The sequence below is a fragment of the Pinus tabuliformis genome, chromosome 5_1 (assembly GCF_031772625.1).
Source record: "Pinus tabuliformis cultivar Carrire ecotype Pingquan chromosome 5_1, CPIR1, whole genome shotgun sequence".
Lineage (NCBI taxonomy): Eukaryota > Viridiplantae > Streptophyta > Pinopsida > Pinales > Pinaceae > Pinus > Pinus tabuliformis.
Window position 1 is genome coordinate 772,553,570 of NC_142305.1, and position 18,852 is coordinate 772,572,421.

The window sequence follows — 18,852 nt, forward strand, 5'->3', positions numbered from 1 at the left end:
AACTTCTTTTTACAATTTTTGTACTGATGCAGTCTTATACCAGTATGTAGGCTTCTACCTGTAGAAGGCTACAACCTTCTTTCGTTCTCCAGCTTCTCCTGGAAGGGAGCTACAACCCCCTAGCTCTTGTACTAGCTAATATGTTTACTAGTATGTAGGTGCCGGCCTACAAAAGGCTACAACCTTCTCTTTTCTTCCAGGGACCACGTTTCATAAATTTTCAGACTGGATCCATCAATAACATCAATCAAACATCAAATATATCTGCATTAACCAATCTCCTTTGCACCAACCAAAACTGAATCAATCAATCACTTCTCAGAATGTTGTAACCCGAATATAGTAACACTAACCAAAACCCAAGCTAGAACCCAGAACACTGCAACAGCAAACAGAGGTAGCTAAAGCATATTTTCTTAGGTATATGCTATGTCAATGTGTCAAACCTGCGTACATACCCTGTTTTCTCAAGTCGAACCTACGTATAGATCTGCAAATCAAATTTAAGATGTATACGTTGTTTTGATATGCAGAACCAGCGTGTATACATGCCTTTGCTAAAGTGAACCTGCGTACAGATCTATAAATGATGAGTAAAACTTTACAACTATTCCAGCCATTAGTTATACCTAGATCATCATATTTACAGATTACAACATGCGCTAGTTATTCAGATAAAAGATGAAAACCACACAAAGATACTTCTCTTCAAGCCTTAAGATCTTGACCCATCATTAGATCTTATCCTTCATCAAGTGCTAGGGTTCATCATTGATTCAGATCCAGTTATGCACCATAACCCAATAACCTATATTCTGGATCTTTCTCTTCATGAGATATTTAATGCATGAGTGCCTTTGCTTAATGATCTTCTCCTCCTTTTATAGTCTTAGGCCTTACTCAATACCATGGACCAAAACCACTTAGAACCAATACCTTGGACCAAATACCTTGGGTCAACACTTTTGACAAGATACCTTGTGTTATCACTGACAAAATTTCAAAGAAAAAAAAAAAGGATCTCCATAAAGAAATCTCACTTCAAGTAAGGATATGCTTCAAAGTTTTGGTAGTTATGCTTGGTATAATCTTTTCAAACATTTCCATTCAGTTTTGGAGGGTCTTGAAACATTTGAAAGAATGTTTTAATAGAAAAGTTCTCAAATAGCAAAGTTTTGGGTTGAAACTATGATTTTTGAAACAACTCAGCAGTTTCGTAGCGCGCTACGAAACTGCTGAAGGTGACAGTTTTGTTTTTTGAGGATCTACCTTGAAAGAAAAAGAAGATTATTTTGAAAGGGATGTTGCTGCAGAGGTGTAATAAGATCACTTGAGAAGGTTTGAGCCCTAATCAAAAGGAAAATTCAAGAAATGAAGATACATACGCATGCTAAACCTTGTGCTACAAAATCAGTGTTTTCGCAGCGCGCTGCGAAACCCCTGTAGCAGCCTATTTCAGCAGAAAAAACTGTTTTACTAGGTAACTTCCAGAAGCTTTCCAGAGCAGCTGAGAACTCAATTTTGCAAAATGAAAGAATATTTTCTTCCTAACATGTTGAATTACAAAAACCTCTTTCAGTTTCTTCAATTCCTTTCTGAGGTGGGAGAAATGTGTGGTCAAAGTTGCGCTACAAAACTGCTGTAGGTGCAGTTTTTCATCTCCTGTTTGACAACTGTTTTTCAAAGACTTATTCTGGGCAGCTGGAGTGGTGTTTCAAAAAAAAAAAAGAGGTTTTTGTTCAGCATGGCTTGTTTCACAAAAACCTCCTTCAGTTTTTCCAAATACATTTTGTATGAGAAGTTATGACCTCTGTCCCAAGACCTATTTTTCAGCCAGAACAGAGCAAGGGACAGTTTCCTGTTTGACACGTGTTTTTCAAGGACAGATTCTGAACAGCTGGAGGAATTTTTTAAAAAACCAGGAGAGGTTTTTGTTCTAGACATCATGGGCTACAAAAACCTCCTTCAGTTTCGTAAAATGTGTCATGGATGAAGAGATAAAGGCTTTGCAATTTTCAAGGATCTAATCCTAAAAACAGGGAAACATGTTCCCTAATTTCTAGGGTTTGTCTAGGGTTTGTCATCAACAGTTGGGTGACCACGTGGGAGGCTTCATCAAATTCGACTTCATGGAGTGTTAGGTGTTAAAGAATGTTTTAAATGTTTAGATAAGTTTGTTGTAATCATAATAAGGAGTTACACTCCTAGTTGTATTAGGTCTCTAGGACTGCTAGCTAGGTGTCATTTGCATTTAATAGTTAGTTTTGAGTGTCATTAGGTGTCAGGTCAGGTAGAATTCGAATTTTCCTCATCCTAGAAGAGAAATCTAAGTTGTGTAAAGAGCTCTATATATAGCAGAAGAGCTGATGTACAAAGGGTTGGATATTTGAGAAAACAAAGTGTTATTTTGGCTTGTGTACAAACTCATTTTCAGTAATACAAGTGACTGCTTTTCTTCTCAGGATTCATACAATGTTTCAAATGCTCAAGATATGTGGTTTTGTTTTATCCTTTATGTTTTTACAGTTGTATAGATACACAATCACTCAGAATTCACTTTGCTGCTCTGACTTCCTGTGTGTATTTATAAGCTGAGGTTTTTATGAGATGTGTTTTGAGTATTTAAACATTACATGCCCTGACTTCTATGAATGAGTAGTGTTATAGTTTACTGAAGGATGATTAACTCCATAAGCCCAATGGAAGTCTTTGTAATGTCTGTCCAACCAATATATTTGTTAAATTTACTTTGCAAGAGTTAGCCATCTCATCAATAGTCAAAATCAATCACCTTTTGAGAGAGCCCTCTCAGGCTAAGGAGGCTAAGCCTTAGTCAAAAGTCTGGTTTGAAATAGTTACACAGAGTCTACCTGGTCAGCAGCCTTCCAGTGCTTGATTTTGTGATAACATTTTGGTGCGTCTGCCGGGAGCCTGAAGTCTATTCATTCCCGAAATTTAGAGGCTGAACTTCTGAAGGTAGCAGGAGCTCAGACATCATTTTGAGGCTGCAAAACTACCTTGGCGACTCCACACATCAAATAAGAAATTGGAAGGTGACTCCACTGCTAGAAGATCAGTAGCTTGATGAAGTTTCAAGATGAATTCCACTGCAAGAATGAATGCCAGGTATGCTCCTATGAATCGGTCTCATATCCCTGGTTTTCCAAATCCTATGCCAGAGGTTGATTGGTTAGATGATCTTCCAATATTCAAAGATGAAAAGAAGGATAATGCTGCTCTTCATTTGGTTAAATTCCACATGCATGTACGCAGTCTTAAGGTTCACTTTCCTGAAGATTGTCTCATGAAGATGTTTATGACCACTTTAGAAGGAAAAGCATGGTCTTGGTATAAAAATTTGGAAAATGGTTCAATATATTTGCTTGCTAGTTTTCATGATGAATTCTATGAGATGTATAAAGAATGTTATCCTTCCTTATTGCTGCTCAAAGATTGCTGTAGACATTCTTTAAGTCTTATTCAGTACTTGGAGGATTGTTATGATGATGATGAATTTATGGATGAAGAAATTTTAGAGGCCCTTCATAACAATGCATTTCAACACCAAGAAGAAAGTATAACATCTCATGAAACGCAGCATGAAGATCAGCAGGGGTTTACTTGTGAAAACCATGTTCAATCCTCTGATATTGATGTAGAGATGCAGCAGATTTGTCAGGCTTCAGATCATTATGAGTATGAAATTGATTGCAAACAGCAAGAAGAAATATTGGAGGAAATTTTCTATGACCCTCAGGCGGAGGAAAAGGTTGTTCATTTTTGTGATTCCTTGCAGCAGCTTGCATCAAAGAATGATCTTTATAATGAAGAAAATTACATTGTTTGTGGGCATCATTTAGAAAGGCAGTTGGATAGCATATCTAAAGAATCTGGTGTGGTTGAGAATCAGTTGTCCAGAGATGTAGAATGTTATGATGATCATCAACATAACCATGTATTCTTTGACCCTATAAGTGAATATATGGACAAGCTTTGTACTCCGGTCTTTCATTTTCATTTGCATTATGAAGATCAAGTATATTATGAGTTGATGTGGTCATCTCACTAACATGGTTATTTTGAGGTTGAATGCAGTCAAGAGCCTCCAATATCAGAGAATACAATTGATTGGCTTTATTGGAAATATCATGTTGCTTGAGCTACAAGTGGAGCTTGCAGCTGATAGGGTAGGTAGGTAGGAAAGTGAAAATAAGCTCAAGGTGACTGAGCATTTTTATTTTTCAGTAGATATAGACTTCTTTCTCCTACAGTGATCATCAAGCTTAAGCCTGAGGTGAAGGCCCAAGGAACTTAAAGAAGATGTTTGTCAAATAAATTTTTGTTCATGATAAGAGGATAAGGCACTGGAACTGCAGGTTCTTAGTGTACCACAAGGGCACACTATCCCAAGTGGAGCCACTGTTATCACTGACAAAATTTCAAAGAAAAAAAAAGGATCTCCATAAAGAAATCTCACTTCAAGTAAGGATATGCTTCAAAGTTTTGGTAGTTATGCTTGGTATAATCTTTTCAAACATTTCCATTCAGTTTTGGAGGGTCTTGAAACATTTGAAAGAATGTTTTAATACAAAAGTTCTCAAATAGCAAAGTTTTGGGTTGAAACTATGATTTTTGAAACAACTCAGCAGTTTCGTAGCGCGCTACGAAACTGCTGAAGGTGACAGTTTTGTTTTTTGAGGATCTACCTTGAAAGAAAAAGAAGATTATTTTGAAAGGGATGTTGCTGCAGAGGTGTAATAAGATCACTTGAGAAGGTTTGAGCCCTAATCAAAAGGAAAATTCAAGAAATGAAGATACATACGCATGCTAAACCTTGCGCTACGAAATCAGTGTTTTCGCAGCGCGCTGCGAAACCCCTGTAGCAGCCTATTTCAGCAGAAAAAACTGTTTTACTAGGTAACTTCCAGAAGCTTTCCAGAGCAGCTGAGAACTCAATTTTGCAAACTGAAAGAGGCTTTTCTTCCTAACATGTTGAGTTACAAAAACCTCTTTCCGTTTCTTCAATTCCTTTCTGAGGTGGGAGAAATGTGTGTTCAAAGTTGCGCTACAAAACTGCTGTAGGTGCAGTTTTTCATCTCCTGTTTGACAACTGTTTTTCAAAGACTTATTCTGGGCAGCTGGAGTGGTGTTTCAAAAAAAAAAAATAGGTTTTTGTTCAGAATGGCGTGTTTCACAAAAACCTCCTTCAGTTTTTCCAAATACATTTTGTACGAGAAGTTATGACCTCTGTCCCAAGACCTATTTTTCAGCCAGAACAGAGCAAGGGACAGTTTCCTGTTTGACACGTGTTTTTCAAGGACAGATTCTGAACAGATGGAGGAATGTTTTAAAAAAACAGGAGAGGTTTTTGTTCTAGACATCATGGGCTACAACAACCTCCTTCATTTTCGTAAAATGTGTCATGGATGAAGAGATAAAGGCTCTGCAATTTTCAAGGATCTAATCCTAAAAACAGGGAAACATGTTCCCTAATTTCTAGGGTTTGTCTAGGGTTTGTCATCAACAGTTGGGTGACCACGTGGGAGGCTTCATCAAATTCGACTTCATGGAGTGTTAGGTGTCAAAGAATGTTTTAAATGTTTAGATAAGTTTGTTGTAATCATAATAAGGAGTTACACTCCTAGTTGTATTAGGTCTCTAGGACTGCTAGTTAGGTGTCATTTGCATTTAATAGTTAGTTTTGAGTGTCATTAGGTGTCAGGTCAGGTAGAATTCGAATTTTCCTCATCCTAGAAGAGGAATCTAAGTTGTGTAAAGAGCTCTATATATAGCAGAAGAGCTGATGTACAAAGGGTTGGATATTTGAGAAAACAGAGTGTTATTTTGGCTTGTGTACAAACTCATTTTCAGTAATACAAGTGACTGCTTTTCTTCTCAGGATTCATACAGTGTTTCAAATGCTCAAGATATGTGGTTTTGTTTTATCCTTTATGTTTTTACAGTTGTATAGATACACAATCACTCAGAATTCACTTTGCTGCTCTGACTTCCTGTGTGTATTTATAAGCTGAGGTTTTTATGAGATGTGTTTTGAGTATTTAAACATTACATGCCCTGACTTCTATGAATGAGTAGTGTTATAGTTTACTGAAGGATGATTAACTCCATAAGCCCAATGGAAGTCTTTGTAATGTCTGTCCAGCCAATATATTTGTTAAATTTACTTTGCAAGAGTTAGCCATCTCATCAATAGTCAAAATCAATCACCTTTTGAGAGAGCCCTCTCAGGCTAAGGAGGCTAAGCCTTAGTCAAAAGTCTGGTTTGAAATAGTTACATAGAGTCTACCTGGTCAGCAGCCTTCCAGTGCTTGATTTTGTGATAACACCTTGGACCAATTCCAAGGATCAAAATACCATGGACCAAATACCACGGACCAAAACTAAGTTTTCCAACATGTACGTGTCTTTCCTTCCGTGAAAGTGCATGTGTACGCTATACGCACCTTTTGGTCTACGAACCCACGTGTACATGTGGCTTGGTCAATGGGGAACCTGCGTATACCTCTCTTTCTTCATTGTGTGAGTCTGAACTGTGATCTGTCATCTGAGTGAGTTGCCGTCAAGGACAACACCTATGTCATAGTGCCAAATCTGAGTCATAATGCCAACAATCTCCCCCTTTGGACTTGATGGCAACCCCAAGTCACTCTCCGCCTTTGTCATCAAGGGCAAAGGGTTATGCTCCCCCTGAGTACATGTTGAATTCTCTGATATGCTGAAGTGTGCTGATTGAGCTCCACTCCTCCTGAATATAAGCAAGGTCTACAAAAAGATGTTCTAAAAGAAAAACATGACTCTATATATACGTTAGAAATGACCTTCCTATAACCAATGACTTATACATGCATCCATCTCCCAACCAAGTGGGGATATACCAATTTTGACTCATCCACCCAACCAAGTGGGGATATACCAAATGTTTATACATGTCAAAACAAGAACATTACATCATCCATCCCATGCATAGTGGGGAAACAAAATAGGTTGTTTCATGACCTTGACATTAAAAGATATACATGACATAGAGACCAAATATCTAAAACAAAACCATGATAGTCATCAGCAGGCAGCATCTGTCAATCACCATCCAGACCAGCAACCATGATCTCCCCCTGAACTTGTTCCACCTGAATAAAAAACAACTGTGAATTTGTACCAAGATCTTCTAAGATAATGCCAACAATGCATTATTAGAAGTATATGCTCCCCTTGAACCTGTGCCAGATGATCACTATCAGACCCATATCAAACTTCTTTCTTCCTGAGTCTGGACCACTGCTTTTCTTCAAACCAATATATACGCGACTGTATCCACAGTAACCAGCGTATGGACGTAGAAACTCACGTATACCACTTTTCTCTGAAACAGATAAGTTTTAACAGTAAGATGATGCATCAACTACTCCCAACTTCTATGTGAGATATTCAAATGTCTCTCTAGGCAGTGGTTGGGTGAATATATTAGCAATCTGTTCTTTGGGGGGAACATACTCCAATTTGACCTTTTTTTCAAGCACTTATTCATGTAGAAAATGATATTTGATGGGTATGTGCTTGGTCTTGGAATGCATGAATAGATTCTTTGAAATACTGATTGCACTTGTATTATCACATAGAATGGAGATGGGTGGAGTACATGTGATCTGAATGTCTTGCAATGTTTGCATTGTCCCAAGGAGTTGTGTGCAGCAAGATGCAACAGCCACATTAGATAATGCAATTGAACTTTGTTTCTTGCTGAACCAATACATTAATCTGGAACTCATATAGAATGCACCACCACTAGTGCTTTTTCTATCATCAACGCTTCCTGCCCAATCTGCATCTGTATATGCATGAAGTGTAAGATCTGTATCTCTAGGATACCATAAACCAAAATTCTATGTTCCTTGAAGATATTTGAAAATCCTTTTGACTTCTTGAAGGTGTGATTCCTTTGGATTGCCTTGAAATCTTCCAACTATTCCCACTGCATGCATGATGTCTGGTCGGGTACCTATTTGATAAAGCAAACTACCAATCATGGATCTGTAGGTTGGTTGATGTACTACAGCTGATTCATCATTTGAGATGAGACTGCATCCTATTATCATAGGGGTACATACTGGTTTAGAATCTTCCATGCCGTATTTTTTCAAGATTTGCTTGAGATACTTGGTTTGTGATAGAAAAATACCATCTTTATTTTATTGAACTTGTAGCCTAAGAAAATATGTGAGCTCACCAAGCAGGGCCATTTCAAATTCTTGCTGCATTACCAAAGCAAAGTTTTGACTCACGGCTTCTTCATTGCTACCAAAAATGATATCATCAACATACACAACAAGCATAAGCAATTTATTATTGTCAATCATTGTATATAGATTGCTATCAGCTGATCCTTTTGAAAAACCTTGTTGATGGAGGTATTTGTCAAGACAGTAATACCAGGCCCTTGGTGCTTTTTTTAGACCATAGAGAGCCTTTCTGAGTTTGCATACAAGTTTTGGATCATTTCCAAGGATGAATCCATCTAGTTGCTCAAAATATACTTCTTCTTCTAAGTCCCCATTAAGAAAGGCAAATTTTACTTCCATTTGGTATAATTTGAATTTCTGAAAACTAGAAAGAGCAGGGAACATTCTTATGGCTTCAAGTCTAGCAACAGGTGCAAAAGTTTCTTCAAAATCTATACCTTCTTGTTGAGCATATCCTTTACAAACAATTTTGGCCTTGTTTCTAATAACTTCACCATTTTCATTCAGCTTGTTTTTGAAGATCCATTTGTTTCCTATAATATTCTTATCATGAGGTCTAGGAACTAATTCCCAAGTATTATTCTTTTCAATTTGCTCAAGTTCTTCATTCATGGCCTTGACCTAAAATTCATCTTTTGCATGCTTCATTTACATTTTGAGGTTCGATGGAGGAAAGCAATGCTAGATAGCTTGAAGCTTCTGTAATAGTTCTTCTTGTCTGCACACTTGCCTCTTTTTGTCCCAAAATTTGAGTCTCTGGATGGTTTTTCTGAACATACTTGGATGGAGTCTTTTCTTCTTCCATTATCTGTTCTTTTGGTGCTTCATTGGTTTCTTCTTCAGAATTAGTCTGATTTGATGTGGAAGGATAATCCTCATCTTCTCCACAATCTTCGGTTTTTACCTACTTTGGATTTTTGCATGCTTCATCAACCACAACATCAATACTTTCAATAATTTTCCCAAGTATTTTATTATAACACTTATATCCTTTACTTCGAGAAGAGTAACCAACGAGAATGCCTTCATCTACTCTAGGTTCAAACTTGCCAAGTTTGTAATCAGTCCTTTTGATGTAACATTTGCATCCAAAAACTTTGAAGTATTTTACGGCAGGAGTTTTACCATACCAAATTTCATGTGGAGTTTGAGTGCTATTTACCCAAACATTTGCTATGTTGAGAATAGTGATGGCAGCGAATGCAACTTCACCCCAGAAGGTTGCAGGAGTTCCAAACTCATCTAGCATAGCACGAGCCATTTGTTGAACAGTTTTGTTCATCCTTTCTACCACTCCATTTTGCTGAGGAGTCCTTGCAGTGGAGAATTGCCTTTTTATTCCATGTTCTTCACAAAAGTCAAAGAATTCATTCGAGGTAAATTCCCCTCCTCGATTAGATCTGAGACATTTGATTTTGTGATCTAATTCATTTTCAACCAGGGCTTTGAAGGCTTTGAATTTTTCAAATGCTTCATCTTTATGCTTTAGAATCCCTATCCAACACATTCTGGAAAAATCATCAATGAACAATATAAAGTATTCCTCTCCACGAGGTGACTTTTTCCTTGATGGACCACATAAATCAGTATGAACAAGTTCAAGAGGCTTACTAGCTGATCCTTCCTTTTCAGGGAATTGTGACTTAGTTTTATTACCAAATTGACATGATTTGCATATTGTATTTTCTAGAATGTTGATATTAGGAAGATCACGAATAGCCTGGAATTTGCTTGCTTTTCTTATTTGAGAGAAGCTTAGATGCCCCAATCTTCTGTGCCATAGCCAGTGTTCATCATTTTTGCTTAGATAGCACTGTTGTTGTCCTCCCTTGAGTATATATAAGTTGTTTGGAGTTCTTATACCTTTGATCACGGTTTCTCCTGTATCAAGCTCACGAACAACACATCCATTTGATCGAAATACTACTTCATTTTCTTGATCACACATTTTATTGACACTCAACAGGTTATGCTTTAGACCATCAACATACATAACATTCCCAGCTTTAACTTTTTATTTTAAAAGAACAGAACCTTTACCTTTTATGACAACAGGAGTGTCATTTCCAAATGAGACCTTCTTTTCCTTTTCTAAGGCATTATATGACTTAAGTTTTTCTTTATCACCTGTCATGTACTTCAGGCATCCATTGTTGATGTGCAACTAATTTTCTTGTCCTTCTGTATACAGGGATATACCACATATTTTTGTTTGTGTTTCTTTCTTTTTCCATATTTTGGGATTTAATGAAGTTTGATCCTTCTGAGATGTTTGCCGAAATTTACTCCTACATTTAGATTCTTCGTAACCAAAGTTGTTGCAGATAGGGCATTCTATTTCATTTTCAAGAAGATAAAAGTTATTGTAGGTTTGTTTCATGATCCTCGTCACATTCCTTTGGTTTCTTCCTTCTCTAGTCATGATGGTCTTGTAAGCAACACATTGAGAAGCTTTGTGTTCAAAGTTATGACATGAAAAACATTGGCCATTAAAGAATTTCCTGCGATTATCGAATCTACTAACCTAATGATTGTAGTTACTATTGATATTCATTCTTGAAGCAGATTGAGTATGATTTACCTAAGGTTTGTAGCTTTTGTTCATCCTTGAAGTAAATTGAGCCTGATTTACCTGGTGATCTGCTTTATGCCTTTGTTGTTGATTGTCAAACTATTCACTGCTCTTTGCTGCATCAAGATAGATTTTAGTGGAGGTTGACGGCTTCTGTGCTTGGGATGCTTCTTTAGTATATCTAAGACATGTCTTTATCAGAGGAGAGCACTGCACTTTGATAATTTCATTTAAGGTTTCTGATCCTTTAGCAAATCTAAGATTGAGAGCTTTTGTTTTCTCAATATCCTTAGACCCACAATTTCACATTCTAGTTTTTCATTGTGTTTTTCTCTTTCAACAAGTTGGAATGTTAGAGTATCTATAATAATATTATTTTCTTCTAAACAGATTTTGAGTTAAGAGATTTCTTCATAAAGGTCATCTTCATCTAAAGCATCTAAGAAATCATCATCTTCAAAAGCCATTAGAAGTCTATAGTCATTACTATTTACATCTTCATCACTATTTGATAAACCATCGCTATCTTCATGAGTATAGTAGCTCTTCTTACTTACATTTTGTTTTCTATACCATTTTTTTGATTCCTTACCTTTATCAAGCTTATCTTTATGAGGACATTTGACAACATAATGACCAACTCTTCCACAAGCAAAACATTTGAAAGGTAGTTTACCTCTGAATCTACCGGAAACCCGTTGAAGGTTCTTGACAAAGTTTGCTTCTTCCTCTCCTTCTGAAATATGTCCTGATTCATTGAGTTCTTCTCTTCCTAAAGCTTGGAATGCAGCTTCTCTCATATATGATGGACCTCCTTTTCTCATTTCAAAAGTAGTTAAGATTCCGTGCAATTGTGTCATAGTAATAGTCTGAAGATCCTGCTTTTCTTCTATGGCAGATACTTTTGATTCAAACTTAGTAGACAAGGATCTTAAAACCTTTTCAACTAAAGTAACTTCCTTTATCTCTTCACCCAAGTTCTTCATGCAATCAACAATCTCATCTATACGTAAGAAGTAACTAGTGATACTTTCATCATTGTGCATTTTGAGAGTTTCATATCGAATTCTGAGAGATTTCAGTTTTGCACGTTTTACCTGATTGTCTCCTTCATAGCTTAGAACTATCTTGTCCCATATTTCTTTGGTGCTTTTGAGCTGCATAACTTTGACAAATTCTGATTGTGACAGACTCCCCAAGAATGTATTGACAACCTTGGCATTAGTTTCATATTGCTTTTTACCTGCTGTATCTATAGGAATTGCTGATGGAAATGTATATCATCCTTCCACGATTTCCCAGGCATCTATTCCAAGAGATTGAAGATAGGTTGTAGTTCTTACCTTCCAATAAATGAAGTTTCTCCCATCAAAGATTGGTGGTCTAATGGATCCCTCTCTTTCATAGTTACTCATGATGATAGATCTTCCTTCAAGCAAACAAGCTTCTTCTGAAGGACCTGCTCTGATACCAATTGTTGGAAATAATACTAAGAGGGGGGTGAATTAGAATTAGCAAGTCAATAATATTCCATTTCCATAATCAGATTCATATACACTACTTCAGTTAATGGAACTTGCATGTATACGCAACTGTATTTAAGGCAACTAGCGTATATCCTGCAAACTTATGATTCAGTTAATTTATCAGATGTTGATCTTTAATTAGTGCATCATAACCATATAAACAGTAACTAGGTGCAGTAAAACAGAGTAGACAATCACACACACATGAACACAAGATATAAGGTGGAAACTTGATGTGGGTGAAAACCACCTGCTGCAATCGTCTCTATATTCTTTTTATAAGAAACTTATTTTTACAATTTTTGTACTGATGCAGTCTTATACTAGTACGCAGGCTTCTACCTGCAAAAGGCTACAACCTTCTCTCGTTCTCCAGCTTCTCCTGGAAGGGAGCTACAACCCCCTAGCTCTTGTACTAGCTGATATGTTTACTAGTACGTAGGTGTTGGCCTACAAAAGGATACAACCTTCTCTTTTCTTCCAGGGACCACATTTCATAAATTTTCAGACTGGATCCATCAATAACATCAAATATATCTGCATTAACCAATCTCCTTTGCACCAACCAAAACTGAATCAATCAATCACTTCTCAGAATGCTGTAACCAAAATACAGTAACAGTAACCAGAACCCAGAACACTGCAACAGAAAACAGGAGTAGCTAAAGCATATTTTATTAGGTATGCACTACTTTAATGTGTCAAACCTACGTACAGATATGCAAATCAAATTTAATATGTATACGATGTTTTGATATGCAGAACCAGCGTGTATACATGCCTTTGCTAAAGTGAACCTACGTACAGATCTGTAAATGATGATTTAAACTTTACAACAATTCCAGACATCAGTTATACCCAGATCATCATATTTATAGATTACAACATGCGCCAGTTATTCAAATAAAAGATCAAAACCACACAAATATACTTCTCTTCAAGCCTTAAGATCTTGACCCATCATTAGATCTTATCCTTCATCAAGCGCTAAGGTTCATCCTTGATTCAGATCCAGCTATGCACCATAACCCAATAACCTGTATTCTGGATCTTGCTCTTCATTAGATATTCAATGCATGAGTGCCTTTGCCTAATGATCTTCTCCTCCTTTTATAGTCTTAGGCCTTACTCAATACCATGGACCAAAACCACTTAGAACCAATACCTTGGACCAAATACCTGGGGTCAACACTTCGGACAAGATACCTTGGACCAATACCAAGGATCAAAATACCATGGACCAAATACCACGGACCAAAACTAAGTTTTCCAACATGTACGCGCCTTTACTTCCATGAAAGTGCATGTGTACGATATACGCGCCTTTTGGTCCGTGAACTCGTGTGTACACATGGCTTGGTCAATGGGGAACCTGCGTATATCTCTCTTTATTCATTTTGTGAGTCTGCACTGTGATCTGTCATCTGCGTGAGTTGCCATCAAGGACAACACCTATGTCATAGTGCCAAATCTGAGTCATAATGCCAACATTCAAGCCATCAGGACCGTCCGTTGGGTGATTGGTTGGACGCATATTGCTTCCAAAAGTGTCCGCTGGTTAATTTGGAATTTGGATGCAATGAGGTTTTATACAACGGGCTTAAAACCTTGTTGAGTTCCGATAATCGTGACCGTTCAATGGTTGATTGATCGGACGGTAATCACACTCGAATGTCTGCATAGGTTAACACCCTGAGTAGATTCGATGAGTTATTCAAAGAACTTTAACTTCTTTGAGTTTCGACAGGTGATTGGGTTAAAGTTGGAGATCGTGGGATAACTGTTGATCTGAAGGAAGAAATCAACGATGTAGATTTGAAGCGAAAGGTTGATCATCGATATATGTGCCAAGGTCGTGGAATGGAGGAAAGGTAAGGGTTAAGCGTGGTTTATGTGTAATTTCTATTATATGGAATTATAATAGAAATAAAGCGGAATATATATATTATGGGTTAAGTCGAGGTTAATCAAAGTCTAAAAGACCATGCTATGGTTAATATGCGTGGGTTGTTAAGCAAAGATTATGAAGAGTCGTATAAAGTTCCGCTTAGAGTTTACCAAAGGGTTAGACTTTGAAGAGTCAAATGAAGCATTTCTGCATAAGAGTTTAATTAAGAACATTAAACCTTGGTTATAGAGAGTTTTCACCATGGATTAGGTGATTAATCTTGGGACATAGTAGATCATTCAATTTTAATTTTCATAATGTGGGTATTTTCGACTTAGGCTGGCATCACATGGTTGGCCACAACATCATCTGTAGCTCACTAATCTGCATTTCATACTTAAAATGTACTGCAGAGATATTTTCCTTGTACCCTTTCACTGCAAGGTTGAGATTTGTGACCTTGTCCTCCACTGATTCTTGTTCACGGGCATGACGGTCTGGAATCTCTTTACATGTCGCTTCAACCACCTCCTTGATATTTTGTTGCCACTGAACTGCTTGATCCCTCTATTGGATCATCTGGTTGAAATTTTGCTGAAGCAAAGCCTTGTATTTCTCTACCTAAATATTCATCTGCGAGGTATGTTTTTCATGCAGCTTCAACTCTTCTATTATCTCCATGTGCAACTTGTGTAGTCTTTGCAATGGTACTGCTGCGATGTTCATATTGACATGCTTCCACCCTTTTTCTTGCTATTGTACTTCGACAAAGTCAAATTGGAGTGCTTCAGTTGGTATTGGTGCTAACCTCGCTGCAAGTGTACACTTTATTTTCCTTTCTTCTCCAAGCCTCTCCACTATCTACGCAGTTTGTGTAACTGTCTATGCCAAAATTTTAAGTTCTGCAATCCACTCGTGCACACCTGTGATAAGTACCATAGTGATCTTCCCACTTATTCCATGAATCTTATGTCACCTCCTATATCCTATCCCCAATATTCTCTAGGTCCCCGTCAGTAAGGACCATTAGTGTGATATCCTTCATCTTATCTTCCTTCTGCTTCTTCTTAACCTCTATGGCAGCTTCGCCCTGTGCTGTCGTTTTTCTGCGAGAGCTTGTTCTATTTCTATTTTTTGAGACTCTTTATTATGTTCATCTCCTTAAGGATGATCCTAGTGAGCCTCGTCATGTTTCTCCTCTTCCTACTATTCCTACTCATTCTTGTCTTTTTCCTTTCCACTCGCTTCACCATGCTACGAGGTGTCCTCTTCTGTCACCCTATCTTCTGCGTCTGCCTCTGCCTCTGACACAGTCATCCATTCTATAGGCCACTATTATACTAGTGTGAGGAGATCATCTTCTGTCACTAAGTATGGTAGGGGATGCCATTTCTTCTTTACATCCCTGTGAGCTTGTATATACACTTTGTGAAAATCGACCTTAAACTTCACAACAATGCTATACTGTTCGTATAGGCTTGAAAATAGGTGAGGGTGCTAGTTCACCAACATATGCAAATCCATGTGATACAACATGAAAAACATTCCTTTCTCCATTGCTCATGATTGTTGGGTGGTATACCACAATGAGGCATATCGTGCGGCTTCACAAACATCTGAAGCTACCAAAGGGAACTACGAATCCTCCGGATCTGTCCATGCCAACATTGCAATTATAAAAATTAGCCAAGCATAATGAAATGTTGTACCTTTTCTCCTGGACCTCACAATAGTCATCCATAGATTCTTTTCAAAGTTATTCGGCCCAATTGTACTAACCCCATTAGCGCACTGTGTAGCTAATGAAACCATCGCTACATGGACTTCATTATCCTGACACTTTCTCATGATCTTCCTAGCCAATATGTGTGCTGCAAAGCAAAATGCCTAATCACTGATTGAATTTATATCATATACCCTATTTCCTTTTGTAAGACCAAACTTTTTCTTCATTCTCTTGGCTATGATGCAGTCCCGATCTTTTCCAACAAATTATTCCACAAGATTCCACCCTTGATATGGTAGTTTGGTGTTCTCCATATCAACATTGGATCTATAGGGATCTTGTTTCCCATCCATAAGCATACATTGTGCACCAACATGAGAAACTATCACACAGAAGAAATGCTCCCCAGACTTCTGCCGAAGTGCGCCACATTAAGCATGTTCATCAATCCTGACTGTTCCAATCCATTTACCCACTTTTACGGCTCTAATCTCGTCACACCACTCACCAGGTAGTTTAGTTTTTTTTAGATATCTATTTGGTGCGAACTGTGGGTATTTCTTCCCATAATTGAAGTTTTAGTTGTGAACTTCAACTGTGGTATTTTCCCAAGTAATTCCCTTGTAAATGGTACTTTCTCTGGAAATAGGGGTGTGAAGGTTTCAAACTTCGCATCCTTCGAGTCTTTTACTGGTTTAGCATTTAGTTTTCTCGATGGAATATATGGTGGGAGAGGTGATGGAAATTCTGTGCCATCTGTTTCCATTTAATCTGCGTGCTCTTCTTCTTCCTCACTATCTCTTACTTGCTTGGATTCTTGTTGAGGTCCGACAAGTTTCTTATCTTGTTTCTTCTTTGTTCTCTCTTCCTTGGTTGGTTTCTTATGTGGATATCTCCACTATTTTTTTGATGATGCTACTGCAGGCATACCAACAGTTGCTGGGACTGCTTCCATGATTCTAGATAATCCCTTCTCATGAAAATTATGAACAATTTCTTTCCAAGAACACTCAGATGACAAACAAAAGTAAGAATTTATGCAACTTCTTCACATTATTAACACTCGAATTCTCAATTCAACAAAGTTCCAAATTTCGGTGGGATGTGACTTTTTATAGAAATTTTGAGTTTCTAACCTCATCATTATCATAGGTTTTATCCAGAAAATATTCATTAATTGCATATCTATCCTTAGATCTTGTCAATCTGTCATCATAAATGCAACTTTCTGCATGTTTTAATGTTAACTTTTTCCTTTGAACGATCATATTTTTGTTTTTCCGCCTAACTTCGACACATCCATATTATAGCGAACAACCCTTCTTACATCGAAACTCCTATGTACTTCAACATAGTCCAGAATGTAGCGAAGTAACTCCCTACATCGAAGCTCTCTGTAGTGTAGTTTATAGTCCAGTGCTCACTTTCAATTACGAGTGGGACTAAGACTTCTCTCCTTTCTTCTTTAGAGCCAGGCTATAGGGACAGGCTTATCCCTATAAAACTTCAACCTGCTACCATTTAATCTTCCTTGGATCAATTCTCCATTTAAATTTGCTAATTGAACTGCGCCGCCATCATTAATATGCTTGATAATATATGGGCCCAACCATTGCATCTTGAGTTTTCTTGGAAATTTTACAAACTTACTGTCATAAAGGAGAACAAGGTCTCCTATCTAGAACTTCTTCTGCTTAATATGTTTGTCATGCCAAGCCTTTTCTCTTGCTTTTTGTACCTGCTGATGGAATCTTGCTATAAATCTGTCTTCTTCCAAAGAAATCAACTGTGACATTCTTTCCTCCATTATATTAGGGTCTGCCATATTTGTAAAAGTTGCAATTCTCAATATAGGCACAATTTATTCCATGGGAATCATAGCTTATTTCCCATAAACTAACCTGAAGGGTGTCTGCCTTGTCAACTTTTTACATGTGGTCCTATAAGCCCATAAAACTGCTAGGATTCTAAGGTTCCATTCATCTCTGTTCACATTGCATACCGTAGTTAGTCAGTATTCTCAAAAATCTTATTAAATTCTTCTACTGTTCCATTGGATTGAGGGTGATAAGGGGTACTCTTTTGATGATAAAATTGGAATTCCTCAATCAATGCTTCAATAGTTTTATTCAGGAAGTGGGAACCTTGGTCACTCATCAAAATATTCAGACATCCAAATATAGACAATATATACTAAAAAATAGACTTCCCATTAGCCTCTATGTTGTAGTCCCTTACTAGTTGTGTTCAGCCCATCTATTCAAATAATCAGTTGTTGTAATTATGTACCTCACAAAAATGTAAACTTTGAAACGAGAACTGATACTGTTACCCGTTTCGTAGAGATAGCAAAAAAGTGACCTGATTTTGAAAAGGGGTGATGCAGAACACACATGTTTTTTTTAAAGCATAGTTTTTGGCACTTTAATTTTTTTTATGTACATTGCATTTTAGAATGGTAGTGATTTTTATGTTGATTGAAAAAAGTGGTAATTTTGCATCAGACCCTTTTTTTAAAAGACCTATTTTTTGACTTTAAATTTTCTAATGTATGAAATGTAAATAATTATTTTGTAAATTTAATAATTTTTGAAGTGGTCGTTTTTTTCATATTTTCTTCTTTTTATTTTAATTTTATTTTTTTTGTAGTGAGGTTTTAATTGTTTTGCATTTTTAAATTAGAAGGTCAATATTTTGAATTTTCGATATTCTACATATTTATACATCCTTAATTAATTTTTCAATCCACATGAAATAATTGTTTCTAAAAAACAATATTTTTTAACAATGGATATAAAAATAACCATTTTTAACATAAATATAACTAAAAAACTACACGTTTTGATAAAAAAAATTTAGAATTGACATGTCAAAATCACAAT